The sequence below is a fragment of the Grus americana genome, chromosome 4, assembly GCF_028858705.1.
Source record: "Grus americana isolate bGruAme1 chromosome 4, bGruAme1.mat, whole genome shotgun sequence".
Lineage (NCBI taxonomy): Eukaryota > Metazoa > Chordata > Aves > Gruiformes > Gruidae > Grus > Grus americana.
The window spans coordinates 77,143,332-77,162,133 of NC_072855.1; the positions used below are offsets into that span (position 1 = coordinate 77,143,332).

The 18,802-nt window shown below is 41.5% G+C and overlaps 2 long non-coding RNA genes across 10 annotated transcripts in view; one reads left to right on the forward strand and one right to left on the reverse strand.

The window, feature by feature from the left end:
• Nucleotides 1-18,802, reverse strand: part of LOC129206108 (uncharacterized) — a 156,429-nt gene that overhangs the window by 44,945 nt on the left and 92,682 nt on the right. For all 9 annotated transcript variants that reach the window (XR_008576995.1, XR_008576992.1, XR_008576993.1 and 6 more), the window contains 2 exons: nt 8,165-8,339; nt 3,268-3,485 (listed from right to left, as the gene is read on the reverse strand). This is a non-coding gene — a long non-coding RNA (uncharacterized LOC129206108). The remainder of the gene's footprint in view (nt 1-3,267; nt 3,486-8,164; nt 8,340-18,802) is intronic.
• Nucleotides 239-7,204, forward strand: LOC129206109 (uncharacterized). Its single transcript, XR_008576998.1, has 5 exons — nt 239-428; nt 1,633-1,704; nt 4,727-4,817; nt 6,207-6,267; nt 7,046-7,204. It is a non-coding gene; the product is annotated as an uncharacterized LOC129206109 (long non-coding RNA).

The window sequence follows — 18,802 nt, forward strand, 5'->3', positions numbered from 1 at the left end:
GGCCTGTAAGCTGGCAAACAAATGAATGTTGTCTATTCGAAGTCCATTAAGAAGTTCTGTGTTGCCTCAGTCTCTGCCTCTCCCAAATGGAAAGTGAGATGTGGCAATCTTCTGTGGATTTTGTGGCATTCTTTTTAGGATGTTTTTCATACTCTGTACATTGTGTAATAACACAAACATCCTCCAGGCTTGTAACTACATTTTGTTTTTTTTATAGAGAGCGCTACAGAAATACCAGAGCGGTAGCTAGCGGTCCAGCCATGTACACAAAGGCTGGCCTCCCCATGGCCCTGTAGACTTCTTTACCCATCGAAGTTCCTTCCTTCAAGTTCTGTTAAGCTTGGTTCACCTCTCCTTCCTGTCATATCTCTCTCTGCAGAACCTCTGAGGCCAGCAGTTACCCTGTAACAACTTGCCGTGGTGGGCTGGTAAGCTTCATCGTTCTTCAGTTGCATTATTGTGTGGTGTCAGGGCTGGAAGAAAGAGGCTCCTTCTAGGCTGCTGCTTGCTTCGTTTCATAGCGTGATTACCAGCTGGTGCTCTGCTGCTCACCTACCACAGTTTTGTGTCTGAGGCTTACAGCTGAGGCTTTTCCTATTGCTTCCTAGTGCTACTTTTGGTCTTTTGTGAGGGTGTGTCCTTGTTCCTTGCAGTCCTCTTCTATTCCCCTTTCACTCAGCTCCCAAGCCTGCAGCTCCCTTGCATTGCCTAGATCATCCCCCCGCTGGGATGGCTGTCTCCCATCCTCTCTCAGGTGGCTTTTGTGTAGCTGAACCCAACTGTGTCAACATAAATCCAAAGGGTGTCACTGGTTTTCCTTTGCTGAGCCACCTTCCCCTGGTCAATAGTACTCTCTTTTATCACATCAGGGGTGGCAACAGCAGTTTGGTCAACTCCTCTTTTTTTAAAAGAAAGGACCTGGAGTGAGCCAGTGTTTGAATTATTATACAGTATAGTGTTTGTAAGGATAAACTCTCTAAGTCAGTGATGCCTGTGAATAACGTGTTGTTATAACTAGCTGCAAGCACCATTTTCTGTTTCTTACTGGAGGATTTTCCTGTGCTTGAGGCTTTTCCTAACACTGCTTGCAGCACTGCATTTAGATTGACATCCATAGATCAGTCTAACCAGGCAAATCCTATTTGTCTTTTTTAATGCTGATACTTGTTTCTGTTTTGTGGGGTTTTTTTAAATGTGTACATCCTGAGAATCTCTGAAACAGTCTCAGTAATTGTACTAATTACTGCAGGCACACTGTCTTCCACAGTCACTAAACTTGGGTAGAGGTATGGTTAGTTTTTCAGCTGGCACATGCTGATTTGAAACCAGACCTCAGTTCAATCTGCTTTTTGTGAGCTTTAAATCCAGATATTTTTTTTCCTACCATCTGATTTTCTCAAGCCTTTGCAGAGGAGAATGTGATGAGAGGACGACACAGATCTTGGAGGAGGCAATGCCTTTTGATCAATATGCCTGCTCTTCTAGAACTAGTTTTAGTGTAAAAGCAAACACAATTATCTGCCTCCTTGTTCCATGCTGTTAGCAGATCCTTCTGCCATGTCCCCAATGTATTTTATTAATACCTCCTTTATACTTCCTGAGCTTTTCTTAATGCATCCATTTCATTCCCAGATTCTCTATGAAGGAAGACATTTAGCTGCTCTGGTTGCAGGCTGTGTGGATGCATGGCTTTCAGCTGACTTGGTGAGTAGACACCAGCCATCCTCTCCTCCCTTTCAAAAATGGAGGTGGGGAGACAAGTCAAACTTATGGTGAACCTGCAAAAATATACGCTTGCGCTCATGTGCAAGCTTGGGAAGAGGTGGGTCCTGATTTTGTAGAAAGTAATGGTATTTCACATTGTACTGTTTTTTGTGAACAGTTGCTATGCAATTTTTCTTCAAACAGCTACTCATCACAATAGTAAAATGAAATCATATAATATAGTTGTTATTTCCAATGTCAACTGTTAGTGACTTAAAAACCCACCTTCCCTGGTCACTTATTTTTTTTCAAATTAGAGTAGAAAGTACTTTACTGAGGAATATATTCTTGTTTTGCTTTAATGCATGTTTGTTTGAGACACTGATAGCAAGTTTCCAGTAAAATCAGTTTGTACTATAGAAACAGAGGATTTTTTGTCAAAAAGAAATTCCTTCCAAACCATGGATAATCATTATGCACTATGAATTACCTAATTATCTTTTGGGGTTTTTTATTGTGTGGAAAAAGAAACAAGGAGTTTTCTTGCCAAATCCCTCAGAAGTGGCCTTAAATGCTCATTGTCTGACAGAGATCACAGATTCAGACGGCTGTCCCCTTGTGCAGCATCAGTGCATGCAATAGCCTAGCCTCATAAAACAGACATTTAACTGAACAGAACCAATTAGCCCTCCATCATGGCCCCTGTTCACAATAGAAAAAACAGCTGATGTTCCCTTAACTTGAAACAATGGGAGGATATGCATGGGCTGTGTAACTCTTACAAGCAGAGTAACTCTTTCCAGAGTGGGACCGTGAGAAAGTAAAGCCCATAAATGGCCTTTCAGTGGATGAACTCTTGAACAGTCTTTTATAATGTGAACTCATCAGTCAGCTGTCTGTGGATGCAGTTTTCTTTAGAAAATCTCAGTTCAACTGCAACATGCCAGTTTTTAGTGATAAACCATTCTGCTGAATGATATTCTGTCACAGCACTTTATTCACCCCAGTATGGATTTATTCAGCAGCATCTTTTCCCTCCAACCCTCTTTTTCATTCCTTACCGTGCTTGTACCTCTTCCTAATGATCTCAGAATAGCAATGACCGCTGATGTGAGCGTGGCAAGAACTGAATGTTGCTCCTAACAATGGCAATGAGGCTTCATTTAAGATTTGGATGCTGAGAAAATTCAAGTGAAGAAGCTGATGAGCTCAGAAATTGAGCCCTTCCATATGAATCCAGTAATTTACTTTCTTTTGACTACTTTCTCCTCCACCTAGTTGGGATCTTGCCACCACATCTAATCACTGGATACTCAGAACCCAGCTAGAGCTCCTGCTAGAAACAAGACCGTGTTCAAAAAATGACCCCTCTTCAAAGTCACTGTATGGCATTGTGTCCCTTCCCACCCAGACTATTTTCCAAGCGCCTTCAGGCAATAGTTCATCACTTGCAAGTGTGAAACTCTTTGAAACAAAGAGATCTTCTCTAATGGCAAGGCAAAGATACCATTAACTTTGGGAAAACAATGCGCAATAAATAAAAACATCTATTTCATTCAGTACCTTTGGCAATGGTCCACTGACTTGGTTGCCAGCTGATGCTGGGAATTTCCTGTAGGCATACATTCTTTCTGAGCATTATTTCTCCTTCTCTATCTGCTAAATTTCCATGTAGTTTAGCACTGTTTGGACACCATAGCTCCAGAGGTCTGACTCCTGTCTGGGCAGGCCTGTTTCCAGCCCCTCCAAATAGGTATTCTGTCATTTTCTGAATCTCCTTCCTAAAAAAACAATTTGAAGATATCATTTTATTTCATGGCTGAGTAAAAGAGTTTTCAGTGAAAATCACAGAATGGTTTGGGTTGGAAGGGATCTTTAAAGATCATCTAGTCCAACCCTTGAGATGTCTCACTTCTGCTGCTGTTACCATGGTTTGTGTGAAAAAAACTTTCCTTTTCTCAACTCCATCATGTATCTGTCTCTCCATCATGTCTACTCATTAAATCCTTTGCAAGAGCACTTACAGAAAAGTTGTCCTTGTACAGGATGCTGAGAAAACTGATAGGACTGTGTGGTCACTGAAATGTAACTATGATGTCTCCCCAAAGTGCCTCTGGAAGAGTGAGCAGTGAAAGACAAAGAAGGGCCATGTGTTTTATTAATGAACAGATGGTATGAGAGAGCCCCTATCTCTCTGGATTATCTGTCTATCCAGTGATCCAGATAAAACAGCTAAACAGATCGACTGTTTCATGGGCATTCTTCACTTGCTCACCAATAGATGGGAGCAGAGATTTCTCTACTTATGAAATTTTCAGGCTACAGCGCTGGCAGTTTTTTGAAGACTACAAGGGGGGAAAAAACTAAAACCAAACAATGACAATCAAACTCATTCATGTGTCCACAGGGAGAAGAATATTGTTTCATTTAGTAGCATAGAAATGAGGTCTGTAATGGGAGTCAAATGGAAACCAGGAGTTGAATTCTTTAGCCTTGGAAATCTCTGTTTTGGTATCTAGTGCTGGTCAAAGGTATTTAATACGTTTACAACCTCTCATTGCTATTTCCCAGATATAAAGTGTGCTTTGCTTGGATCCAAGGCTTTACAAAAGCAAATAAACATGTCCTAAACTTCCATTCATTTTTCTTACTAGATCAAAGAGGAAAAGCTGTCCAGATGTAAATAGCTAAGCCTCTAATGAGATGATCAGTGAATTGTTTCTTTCTTGAACTATAAGCATTTAAATTCAAAAATTGCACTTAGGGCACTCGGCACTTCTAACTTGTATAGCAGGATCGAAACATCTGACACAAGCCAGACAAATAACTTCAGCAATTAGCTTTCAACATAGGTCCCTAGCCTCTGACCCTTTTTGTTCATCAGAGGAAAGCCAAATGCTTTGTTAAACAATATTAATCGTGCCTGGCACTTCTCTTGGGCCAGAGACGTCGCAAATAGTTTCCTACTAGCAAGAAGCTGTTTGCAAGAAGCAAAATCTCATGTGTATTTTCTGTTCAACAGGAGGCTGACTCAGCCGTACTGGGGGTGAAGAGAAGGCTGATCTGCTTCTCTCTGTGCAGAACTTGGAAATGGCAGTGGAGCACGTGCACAGGTGCCACCTGCATGATACTGTACTGTGTTGCTCTTCACCATCTCAGGCTTAGCAGCTCTGCTAGCTCCGGAGTACACCCGCTGTACTCCACTACACCCTGCAATTCCCAGTCCCTGCAAGCGTCCTTATCTAACTTCACAAGTTTAACTGAAGCGCCCAGGTTCGGACTCCTCTGAACTGTCAGTGAGAGAGAGAACGGTCTGGAGAGAGACAGCTTAGCTGTGCTGAGCTGCCTCCTGGCACTGCCTCTTTGCACTGAGTACAGATGGGGTCTGGGAGTAGTAGATGCTTACCTTGGGAAGCTTAGCCCAGTGCCACGGTGAGGCAGGATGAACCTGGGACAAAAAGGGTTGATTCCTGCATATATTTGAAGAAAGCTGCAGCTAAACCTGCGGGGATTTTTTTAAAATCCCTCACAATTGACTAGATTCACAGAGATCCTGAGTCACCAACTCAGGGAGCTGCCAAACCATTTTATGATCCTGTGCCATTTAACTAGAAAATGCATTTTTTTTTTTTAACCTGTTTACTCAGATCATTTTGAATAGCTTAGGGTTTGTTTGTTAGGGGGATTTTTGGTTAATTCTCTCCATTCATGCCTATGTATTTTGTGCAAGCATATTGGGAATACAAGTTAAGTGCTCCTGTGGCTGCCTGTAAAGATGTGGGTCGATGGGACAGACAGTAAAGTTATCCCATCGTTTTCCCTAGTGCCCCTTATTCTTAGCTCATCTTTCAGTCTCCAGATGGGCTATAAGCAAAATAAATGTTCTGCTGGCAGAAGAAATGACAACAGTAGCTGGTCTCCAGTTAAATGGAGCCCTGAAGTTACTGTCCAATTTCAACGGTTTAAACATGATGCATCACATTTCGTCTGCACTCAAACTGGTGTCAAGTCACTGTAACTCCAGTGACCTCCATGGACTTTCTCCTGTTCTGCAACATGGTGAGGTTCAAGTTCTTAAGCCCATCTTAAAAACTTTTTTGGTGAATTTCTGTGCTCTTCTCTCCTTAGATACAAGATGCCAAAAAGATTAAGTAATCATAGCCTGCAGTACAACCTGCCTGTAGTTGATTGCTACTTACCAACTGACTAGTCTTGGTGTCCTCAATTCTGCAAAAATAATTAAATTCAGAATGTGAAGAAAAATCTTCTCTCATTTACAACAATGGTATTATCATTCGTGCTGATGCCAGCTGACATATTAAAGTAAGCAGCAGCATTTGCCTTGGTTTCATGTATTTCACATTTTTCTAGCTCTGCATTTAAAAGAGTATCAGCAACTCAGCTCATTTCACAGTTAAACACCACATAAGTGCTTAGGAAAAGTTTGGGTTGATACACATGCTAAGTCAAAATTGTTGTCTGAGCTCTCCTGTTTCTTTCAGCTGGGCCAACAACAACTGTGTTGGAAATTCCTCAAGGGAAAAACCTCTCTCCTGCTAGCTGGTGAGTAGGTGCTTTGGGACACGGTCTGATGTTTATAGTACGTCAGTACAAATTTGAGGTGCTACTGAGGAATACCAGCAATATCTGCAGAGGTAAAACATGGTGCTGAGGCATGATGAAAGTATTTCCTCCACAGCACTTCAGGCCTCTGAGGCCATCTTGATGCCCTGGACATTTGCCAGCTCCTGAGGCACTGTTAGACACACACTGCCCCTCCGTTGCACCTCCTTCACATTCAGCAGCAGTGTGATATAACCAGGGAGATGTTTTGCCTGAACTCCTGCCTCATTCCCAGTCAAATCTTTAATTGCTTATTTGTTTTTCTTTCACTTTTTTAAATAGGGAAGATGTTAAAAAAGAAAGCTACAAAGTTTAGGAAAGTCAGAAATTTTTATGACAATGAGATTAAAACACACTCCTTGTTCAATAATTAGGAATTACAGTCTGTATTGAGTCTGGCTGTGATGGACTTAATTTTCCCGTAGCAGCCCTCATAGCGCTGTGCTGTGTATTGGTAGCTCACAAGGTGTTGGTAACAGCCCAGTGTTCTGGCTACTATGAGCAGTGCTGGCACAGCATCAAGGCTGTCTCTCCAACATTCCCTCCTCACCAGTAGGCTGGGGGGGGAGCAAGATCTTGGGAGGGGACACAGCCAGGGCAGCTGACCCCAGCTGACCAAAGGGATGTTCCATACCATCTCACATCTGCTCAGCAATAAAAGCTAAGAGAAAGGAGGAGGAAGGGGGGGCATTCGTTATTTACGACGTTTGTCTTCCAGAGCAACCGCTATGCGTACTGAAGCCCTGCTTCCTGGGAAGTGGCCGGACATCGCCTGCTGATGGGACATAGAGAATAAATCTTTTCTTTTCCTCTGCTTCCACGTGTGGCCTTTTGCTTTATTAATCCCTGTGCCATATTTCTTCCTGGCCCTAGTGAGTCCAAGGGTGCAGACTGTGATTTGGTTTGTTTTTTCTAGCAGATGTCATAGTACCTTTCTTTCACTAACAAGCAACAAAAGAGCATTAAACCTCAATCTAACATGGCATTTACTTGGTTTGCTTTTTACATAATTACAAAGAACTACTACTCTTTGAAGACATTTCTGTTTCAGAAAAGGTTTTGAGATACTGATGATTTCCATTCCACTTTAAAATAACCCATTTTCTTCAGTTTATAATTATGATACATAAATCTTACCTTAATGGCTTAACTGCAGAAGATACAGGTTTAAGTTTATAGCTGCATAATTCAGAGCAATTTGAAATAAGATCACGTGGTCCAGACAGAACCACAGCAGGGGCTCTCCATCATCCCCTGTCTGTTTCCTAGACACACACTGATGAAGAGATGCAGAAGAGAGGCCATGGCCATGCGAATGGCCTTTGTGATGTGTGTGCCCACAGAAGTGATCCTGGTGCATCAACAGGCACTTCACCCCAGGCACCAAAACCACCAGTGACCATGGGTTGCACAAGCCTGTGTGACTGTGCCCTGGCCAGCTGTCACACAGTCAGGTGTCACCCACCTGCTGGAAACAGCTGACTGGCAGCTGAGGAGTCAGGCAAAGCTTTTTGCATGGCCCCTCTGCAAAACCCAGTGTTTCTCAGCAATCACACAGGCATGTTGAACCCACCTTTGCAGAGAATGCTTACATACCAAGGCCAATATAATTTTTGGATTATTTTTTTTCTCCCTTAGAAGTTTCCATGAAGCATTTCTAATATTTACTCTGTACTTACCTAAACTCGTTCACTCTCCATTTCTAAGAGATTTCTTCTTTATATTAAAAGTGAGTTTACCACCTTTCCTATGAACCCAGCTTTCCAAGACCCAGAAACCTTCCAGAGTCCTGATCTTGTCCCAGGGTATGATCTTGGCTTTGAACAGCATTTCTCACCTTTTGTCATGTCATTTGCTTTACTCCAGGGGAAAGATCTTTCCAGCTCCCTTTCATGACAGGGCTTCTCTGAAGCAAGGGTCTAAAATGATTTTTTTTTTCTTCCTTCTGGCAGTAATCCTACAGATACCATTAGTCTTCACTATCACAGCTAGTGTAGAAGTTGCCAAGAGTTCTGGAAAAAAATAGAGAAAAACAAAGTCAGCTGACTGTATGCCAAGGAGGAGGTTTTTTGGAAGTTAACAAAAACTCTGATTTGTAGTTTGGGTGTTCTGGATTTATCAAAGCCACGTCTTCGTTCTAGTAATAAGCTCTACTAAAACCTAAACTCTTCTACCCAAAACTGACTTTTGACTTTCTAATTTAACAATAACAGCAGCCTTTCTGAAATTATAGTTTGTGTTACTCACGTGTTCAAAATTAAAAATCTTACCCTGCAAGAGGGAGCAGTTTTACACGTTTTTATATCGTTTTACGAAATTACCCAAGAAAACATCAGATTAAGATTCTGCAGTGATTCAATATTTAAGAACACAATGAAGGGGAATGCATCATACCCATCTTCAGCTGATTAGGAGACAAAGATTAACTATTTGCCCTACACTGGCAGAGGAGGAAAAATAGGTACCTCTGGAGACCTCTCCATGTGATAGCCATGCTATGGAGGGAACTTTTGCCCTATGGAGAAATACCTGCTTTTCCATTCACTATAGAGAAAGCCAAACCAAGCAGCTTAGATTCAATGCCCAACTTTTAGGTGCCTAAACTTAGGTGAGTTGAATCCTGTCCCTGGTTATGTGGTACCAGCGTTTTTTTGAGCAATAGTTTCTATTGAAATTATCAGTGGAAGTATCAGTCCTAAACTGGAATATAAGACGGAGTGAAGACAGCTCCCTTTGGCGGGGTGTATAATGAAGACTGTGGATATCGGCAGCGTGCCTGTATTCATGTAAAGAAAAAGAATCCACTTAATCATATGTTCTTTTTTTTCATATATATATATATAAAAACATGATCTGTGAGACAGAGCTAATGTATAAAAACCAAACCCTTAGCAAAAGACTTTGGTTTTTCCTGGGCTACAATTTATTCAGCACTGCGGAGGAGTATGGCTTCTATTACACATCAAAAGTCTTTCACAGGGAAATACTTGGCTCCAGATTGTTCATATTAAAGCTGCACATATTCTCCCAGTACTCCCTATCTTCTGTGCCCCTTCTGATCTAGAAGCAAGCAATGCACAAAAGCAACAGCGAAACTTGTGTGAAGAGGCTGACCTGTTCCCCTCAATAAGGACCTGAAGGGGAGCCGCGCACCAGCTGGGCTGCCCCGCTCAGCAGCACACGTTTCCACTCTGCTTCCACAAAGGCATTCCTCTTGCTCTGCAATCCAGCTGCCGGCTCAAGGCCCAGGCTGGGATTTGTGGTGAGGATATTTTGCTTTGACAGCCCAATGTCACTTTGTTTTTACATAATCAGCCCTTTTTGTTATAAGCTGTGGGCTTCAGATAACAGCACTGAAAAACAATTTCAAGTGGAAGCAGCACCCTGGATACTGCTGAGACAGAAAACATTCAGAAAAAACAAATATTTCTTGTAATCACCTGTGTTACAGTAATCAAACATTGGCAAGTGTTTGCTGATAACTTACTTTGCAGGAATGATGACGTGGAAGAGCACTGGAAGAGAGGTTCTTTTGCATTTCTATTAAACTTCTAGTTATGCCCTTCAAGGACAGATTTGCCAACAGCAAAAAGACAGAAAAATATCTGCAAACTGAAGTGGCTGGAAGCAAACTCACACATGCCTTCACTCTACTAGGCTTTTGTTTGGAGAATCTTTCCATCTGGCTGAGTAGCAGAAACAGGAAAGCATTTGAAGCTGGGAAAACTACCATGCTGCTGTCTATAAACCACTGATACAATTTTTATGTGGAGCCCTAAAGAGAATGACATGCAGTGCTTTTTTTTTTTTGCAAAATCTAAGAGCTCAGATGTTTGCAAGCAAAACAAAATAAACTCAGGCATTGAGACTCATTCCTGAAATCCATCTCGTGGCTGATCCCATGGCACGTACCCCAAACACATGTATTGTGCAAGCTTTGCCTCACGTATACCCTTGGACTGTCATGGGTACAGCAGCACTACTGCTATGATACTGCTAATGGCACCCACTCCACAAAAGGGAAGGTAATTAGCAGAGAAATGACTATTGGTGCAGCTAGAAAGTAGACAAGTAATCTTTTGGATTTCAGTTCATTGCATCCTTGTTTTCAAACCGGTCCCTAATCTTCCCAGACCCCACTCAGTGGCTGTTCCTTTCTTTCTTTTCTTCCTCCCCCTTTTTGCAGGGACTATGGCTTATTCTGATTCACTCCATTTCTTTCTTCTTAAATGGCCATAGGGTAGCCTCACTGTTGCCAAGGATATAGTAAATGCATGCGACATCATGCCACCGAAAACAATCGAGCAAGTCACATTCATTCCTGGTGTAATGGTGCTGAAATCAGTAAAGCTAGACTGGGAGCAGGATATCTAAGCTATGAAATGATGAAAAGAACTTTCTGTAAAGAAAGTGTTCTTAAAAATAGTTTTCAGGGAGAAACGTGCAGTTTTTGCTTGTAAAATGGTTGTTGGGAAAGGTTTTATTGCCAAACTTAGGTCTGAGCATCAATGAGAGGTGGTAAACATACATAGAAATTAGTAGGCAACATGGCACTGTGGAAAATATTAGACTTTTTTTTTTTCCCCTAACCACAAAAAGCCTGTTAGGAGATTAAGAATCTCCAGCTCTCAAAGATACAGCTGTTTTACCAAAATTTAATTAATGAAGAATAATATTTTGGGAACAAGAGAAAACACCTCTGTAGGATGTTGAGTGTTAGGAATAGATGGAAAGGTGCCTGTATAAACAGTTCAGCAACTCTGGGATAAATTATAGGAGCATTGGTATGCAGGATTGCTCATCTGTGTAAAACAAGACATGCAGCCACACACAGGAATGATGTGCAAGTCAGACATGTGGGGCTGATATTGAATTGATCAAGAACAACAGAAGATCTGTCCCATCATATCCGAGTTTGACCCAAGGAAGTTTAAATAACTCTAAATGAGCAAATGAATTGAGGCAGGGGTCTCACTGAGAGCACTAAAAGGAAACTCAGGGTACACTATCTACATATCTGTTTCTGGGTTAGGGGTTTATTTAGACTCAGCTCAGATTTTGGATTGTTATTTCTCCATTTGAAGTCTTTTTGGCAGTTTTGGAGAAGGCTGAAGGCTCAGATCCAGCTGCACAGCCCAATGTAGTCCATGGGCACTGGCAGGGGTTTGGGGAGCCAGAGGACTTCAAACCAGGGATGCAGTCAAGAACATTGCCTTCCACAGCTCCCCTCTCAACTACCAGCTGCAAAATGTCAACACCATCTTCCTCAGAGAACACAATTAATTAAATGAGGCTTAATTAATTAGTGTCAATAAAGCAGATATAGCAATTATGGCGCAAGTAAATAAATGTACCTAGTGTATATTATTATCTTCTCTACAAAGGATTTGTTCTGAAATCCCTGTGGCCATTTCCTCCCTACAATGCTATTGGGAACATCATGGGAGAGCATTCAGAGATAAACTGCAAATTGATGAGGAACTAATGAACTTTTATAAATTTGTATAACAGAAAAGCAAACAGCAAGCAGACTTCTCTATTAACTCCTTGTGGACTTGATGGTGAAATACAACCCCAATATTTAATTTCCATATTATGCCACATAATGTGCCACAAATAAGTCAACTACTTAAAGTTTTGGGGGGTTATTTGAAATATTTTACATCTGACAACCCTACTGAGGCTTTTGTATCACCCACCAATGCCATTCTTCATAGTACAGGTGGAGAAAATAAAGGCCTATGGCAATATCTAAGCTGTTTCATATGCAGATAATAATCAACTTGTATCTTATTCTGAGTGTGTACTCACTGGAGCAGATTTTGATCTCATTTGCTGTGCTGAGAATCAGGAATAACGATGCTAACCTTGAATTAGTTATGCTGAATGTAGTCTGATGTCAGTAAAGGAGAGCATCAGAACCCCACTGACCAAATATATCTCACCTCAGGCAAACGGGACACCTTTTATAATGTTAGTAGGTACTGATGCAAAGTAATCATTCATCGCTGGGTCGGAGGTTGACGTCAAGGGAAAGAAAAGGGAAAAAAAACTGGTGGTGGAAGGAAAGAACAAAGACTAGGAATTGTGAAGTTATTTATTGTATGTGTCTGTGCAGTTGGTATTCTGTAAAGCCTGAATGTGAGTCTGAAAAAGCAAATTTTGAGTCACACCAGACTGGTATTTGTGTAAAGCCTTTGGCGGCTTTGAAATGCAGGCTTATTAGTAATGAAATGTATTGCAAATCCATTCTAGAAGTGAGACTATTATAAAGGATTTGCAATGAATGAAATCTCTCAAGCCTTGTAGACAGGACAATGATACACACTCAACATAATGGACACTGTAATAGTGAAGCACACTTGGAAAAAGGCAGGTAGAGAAGTTTCTGAGTTGCCTTTCAACATTTCTTCAAAATGATAAAGAGGACAAATTAAGTTGGTTAGAGATCCTAGCTATAAAAGCAAATGGGGCTAATGTACTGGAAGAGGCAGTCAATATATTAAGAAACTAAGAGTACTAGCTGGTAATGTGTTGCACAGTAAGTACCACGTTGAGGGGAATAGCTAGGCTGACATAACCCAGAGACGCAGCAGGCAGAATCACTTTGTCATACAAATAGCTCACATGAGATTTTTATCTTTCACTCTATGCTCTTTTTGCTCTGCAGATAATGGTGGAGAGAGGATGCGAGCTGGGATATATTTTACTAGAGTATAGCCAGCTCACTAATTCATGCTGCACAAAAGCTGTGAAGGGGAAAAAATACACTCTTGCCCACCGATGCAGTAAATGGATTAGGGGAGGCAGCAGCATATGGCCAAGGCGCGCTGAGATAAGTTGCAATCAGAGGCCACTGCTCTTCCTGCCTCTGAGCCTGTGTGCCTTTGTTTTTCCCCCTAGATACCAGGTAGCCTTTGTGGAAAGAAAAGTTTCCACGGCCCATGCCAACATATCTCCTTCAGGTGACAGCATTTCCCCTGCAAAGGGCTGCCAAGTAACGAGCTGTTTATGAACATATCTTTAGGGGTATGGGCTGTTCCCCACCAGCAGCAGCACCATGAGTGTATTGCCCTACTAGGATGAGATAGTTGTGGATTTTCAGTTTTATGTTCTGCACTTTGTGCTTATGTGTTTCTTCCCTTTCTTTCCAAAAGACAAGATTTAAGGGTAAATATATCTCTGTTTTATGACAGTGCGGTGAGTTGCTAACCTCATGAGGTGAAAGAGTTTCATTTCTATTCACAGATGTACACTTCTTTACTGCCTGTCTCAAACAATTTTTGTCCCAGTGAGTAAATGAGCAGTGAAACGAGTAATGAGATGAGTGAAAGTACAAACAGAAAAATAGCTAGTACAAAGTTTAAAAATAATTCTAAAAAACCTACCCACAGAGCAAGATGTGTGAGAAGAGGAAAGGCAGCTTTTTCCTATACCCAGCCAGAGGATGGAGAATCCGTTCTGGCACCTGACGAGGCAGATGGATAATTAGTGCTATGGATTAGGACCTGGGCAGGCACTGCTGGCAACTTGGTAGTTGCCTTTCAGCACTTACTTCCAGATAAAGAGGTATTGGCAGAGTCGCACAGGTAAGATAGACACAGGACCATCTGGCATTAGGGGCTAGGGCAGCAACAAGTGTGCTTGAATTTTTTGGATCTGAAAAGGAAAACCTTTAAAAGAACATTTCAAATCCCCCTTTTTAGTTCTCTCAAAGTCTGAATTCTCCCCTTTTAAATGGGATGCAAGACGTCTTTTCTTCTTCTTTTCTCTCATTTAAAAAATTACTTTTTGTGCACATTCTAATGCATTTTAGAGAGGTTTTTGTTAAGACAACTTTGCTAGCTGTCAGCTTCCAACTACACCAAAATTTCTATGATTTGAGCACCTAATTCAGACAACGGTAACTTTACATTTAACAGTCAATGACAGGTTTTACATAAACACAAAATATAAATAATTTTCAGGAACTTAATGCACCAACAGCTAATCAGCTCTCCATAACGTCATGTCCTTGTTTTATATTTTGCATAACACTTTAAGGGGGGAGGGGGGAGGGGGTGTAATTAAGGCAGTTGAATGAAATGCTTTGATAACAAAAACCTGAACATTTTCTTGTTTGCAAAAAAGTCACTGATCAGATCATATGACCTCTACTTACACAGAAAATTGTGACAGTGTAGCATCATTATTGCATTACAGAGTTCAAGTACATTTGTAGACCTGTGCTAGTGGAAGATGTAGATAGGTGTCACCTTTCCTGCCTCTTCTCATTTGCTCATCCTCATGCTGCACCCACACAATGCTTGTAATGTCTTTCCATTTTCACTGTACATTTTTCTCATTGCCTTTCTCCATACCTTCCATGTGCTGCATGTTCATCAAGATCAATTTGGGTTCATGAAGTTAATAACTTTAACTGCAGTCCAGAGGAAGACAGCCAACCCACAAACATTTCAATAGAAATGACTACTCACAGACTTAAATTTAAGCAGGTGACTACAGGAAAAAGCTACCGTGTTTGTAGCCCAGCCTGTATTTGAATGACACTTTCAACAAAAAACTTCACAAACTTTTTTGGACAGTGAAACAATAAACTATCACCGTCCTTGGTTCCTTTCTTTGAGTCTCACCATTTTTTTTCAGATAATTTTAAAAAAACCTATCTGTTCTCTTCCAGTAGTCAATGCATGACAAGCTGAATGCAAATGGTCTAAAATTTGGCCAGGCTGGGGAATGTCAAAATGAGGCTCAGCAGGGCAGTACGGTTGCCGTCTTTGCTACTGGTCCCGTAATAAGCTGAACAGGTTCCATCATCATGTCCTGTATATTCGGCTTAATTGGCCTGGTCTCTCCAAGGAAAGCCAGCGGTATTGATTTACTGCACTGTATAAATGTGTTTATAGCTTGGCACTAGCACACTTATGCTCACTTTTTTCCAATGTGGATTTCAAATAAGCCCTTTGCTCAAATGAGTCTATTAACTTTAAAGTACCTAAAGCTAACTGAATTATGAGAGGCAAGCTTTGGGGGTTGCAGCCCAAAACAGCTGGGAAAGGCTCCTGGAGCCTTCTGTTAGTACCTGTTTTGATTGATAATTAAACATCACTGGTGGAAAAACAATTAAATAAGTAAAAGCAAACCTGGCAGCACACATCATCTGAGCCTGAGCTGCCTTTTACTTCAGCTGGCTCACACTCCCATCCAATTCCACAGGAGTATTAGAGCAACTCCTGATTTAAGCCAATGTGAAATCAGAATATAACCCATTCCTTCCTCTTACAAATTTAATTTTGAATAGTGACATTTCCCTTTTTCTGTAGTGGGGTACAACAGGGAGAAGATCATCTAACCGTGGTCCCTCCAGCAGTGTATTTCATGGGTCTGTTTTGGTCTCCAGTGTTTTAAAGCGCTGGGACACAGTTCCCTCTTCCCTCCCAGCCCGGGGGACTGCACAGAGCTGTTCTCAGAGTTCATCAGTGCTGTCCTGTACACTGCCGGAGGGGCTGTGGCTCTGCTCTGCGCTCGACTTTTTCATGTGTAACAGCAATTATCATCACTGCAGGGACAGTTAATCAAGCAGGAAGTTTTAGCGGACCCCTAGGTACAATCCATAATTACCTACTGCTCAAGATTAGGTCTCTTCAGCTAAGGCATAAGACTGATTTCTAGTTGCTAATAGTTTGACTTTATCTGGAATAAAAAAGGAACACCTTAACACCCATGGAGAAAAAAAAAATAAAGATTTGTAGAGAACAGAATTAAAATAAGGAAAGTAAAATTTAGGATGAACATCAGGGGTAAAAAAAGCCCTAGTAATACCCATTAAACTGTGGAACTATCTCCCAAGGAAAGTGAGTGATGGAGTCCCACAGTGCGAAGAATTAAAGCAGCATCAGGCAAATCCTCAGGAAAGAAATGCCCAAGAAAGCAATGTGGACTGGCTCCAAGTGCAGGGACTGTGCATTGTACAGAAAGCCATGCCACCAGCTTTTGCTCAGACATTTGCAATGTAGCGAGTGCACTGTATGTGGGAAGGCACACTGAACATACGTTTGCCCTGCATTAGAATCTATGCATATTTCTCAGATAGGTATGATCTGCATAGCTTGAAATCCTGCCTCCTTTTAAACTAATGGGAATTTTACAGGCTAATTGAACAGCAAGCCATAAGAGGACACCAGTGACTCTGGCTGATATTTTTCTGTCTCATCCTCAGCACATAATCCCTTTAAAACTCTTAAGACTTACAAGCACATGATTTTTCCCAACATAGTGCTGTTAAGTTAGAATGCAGTTGTCCTGGTTTCAGCTGGGATAGAGTTAATTTTCTTCCTAGCAGCTGGTATAGTGCTGTGTTTTGGATTTAGGATGAGAAGAATATTGATTACACACTGATGGTTTTAGTTGTTTCCAAGCAGTCAAGGACTTTTCAGCTTCTCATGCTGGCCTGCCTACAAGAATGCGGGGGGCACCCAAGAAGCTGGGAGGGGACACAGCCAGGACAGCTGACCCAAACTGGCCACTGGGATATTCCATACCATATGATGTCATGCTCCATATATAACTGGGGGGGATGGGGGGGGGGTGTGGGCCAGTGGGTGGGTCAGCTTGGGGTCTTGTGGAGCATTGACTTTGGGTGGTGAGAAATTGTGCTGTTCGTCACTTGTTTTGTACATTCTTTTATCATCATCAGTAGTAGTAGTGTCTTCTGTGCTATGAAACTGTCTTTATCTCAACCTACAAGTTTCACCTTTTTTCTTCTTTTTTTTTGATTCTCTCCCCCATCCCACTGGTGAGTGAATGGCTGCGTGGTTGTTTCAGCTGCCTGCCGGGTTAAACTACAACAGTGGTTATTACAGGAAATTTCTGCTTTAAAAAAAAAGTCTCCTTTTGCTTTTACAATTATCTCTAGTATTCAGCTGTAATACATACAGGTAGGAAATGAGACTCAAAAGAAAAGCATTTCTCTCACTTGCTGGAGGAAGTGAAAAATACAACTGGACTTGCTGTGGAATAAGAATTAGATGCATTTCTTTGTTATGCTTTATTTTGCTTTTTTTTCCCAGGGAGTTTGTTCATAGTTTCTGGTGGATAATGAGGAAAGATCTGATCTGTAGCTGTCTGGGGAATCCCTTTTCTAGAGGAATTTTTGAGCACAATATTATCACAAGTTATAGGCTCATGCGTGGAAGCATGGCTGCTCTGTCAATTGGGAACTGCTCCCTTTCCAGTTTGCCATCTATTACAAAATGATGCCTGCCAATTACTTTTTGTGCCAGTGAAATGTTTATGCAATGACTGAAAAACACCCCTGTCTGTGTACCAAGGTCAGGATGCGATGTCCCATTCTCTATGGAGATTAGCCCGCATTGCCTTGTTTCTGGATGACAGCCATTTGAAAGAGCTGCAGACATTACAAAGGGATACAATTTTTAATTAAAAAATTATAATGTGCTGGTATCACATTATGATATAAATTGAACTTGCACATTTTTGCCTCAATTTAGGTAACTATTTTGCTGCAGTATTTCTTGGACCTGCTATGATTAGTAAATACTAGATTGCACAGATGGTCATTCAGATTAAAGGTGTTGGGATCACATGAGGGAAAATTCACTGAACCTGCTTCGTATAACACTCAGACACCTCACTCCACATACAGAGATTTTTACTACCCAAAACAAAGGCATGAAGATGCACTAGTCATGACCCATTTAGCTGGTGTCTGGAGATTTTTGTGTCTGCATAGAAGAAGAAACGAGCAGAGAAGCTGAGAGTGAGGAAACAGTCCAAGCAGACTGGAGATGGAGCAAGTGCGGGAAGCTGAGGGGGAGAGGGCTGGTGGGCTGAGTCCTGGCTGAACTTGACCTAGAGCTGTGCGAACAAAACCATCTCCCCTGGCTTGACTCTTCCTAGGCCTGGGAAACAGGACCTTTGTAGGTAAGCAGGATTGCTTCAAAGATACACGGTGATAATACCAATTTGTCTTTTTAATGCATGGAGACCCTGGATTTTTGTCCAACCACTTAGACCGATGCACTCACAGTTGCCTGTCTCTTGCTCCCTGACACCAGCCATGAAGCAGTACTGACGGGCTCTTTTCAAAGTCTCTCAGTTTGGGTTTGCTCAGAAAAAAAAGTTCCTATTGCAACTCACCAGATATGCTGGAGGGCTCAAAAATTAGATATGGAAAAAGCAATGGTCTTAGCAACTCTCCTGGTTCTTCTGTACATGTTGACTTTTCTATTTGTTCAAGTTAGACTACTGCCATTTCACAGTGCACTTCATCTACCGGAATAATATTTATCTTCTATATTTGTGTTTGTTATTTTTATATTGTGGAAAGCTTATCCTCTGTGATTTTTGCTTTTACTTAACTGGCCCCACTTCATGGTAACTCTCTCCCAGTATTTCCCATGATGATTCAGAGTGGGCATTTGATTAGCCAGCGGCTGGGCAGGGGGGCTACACA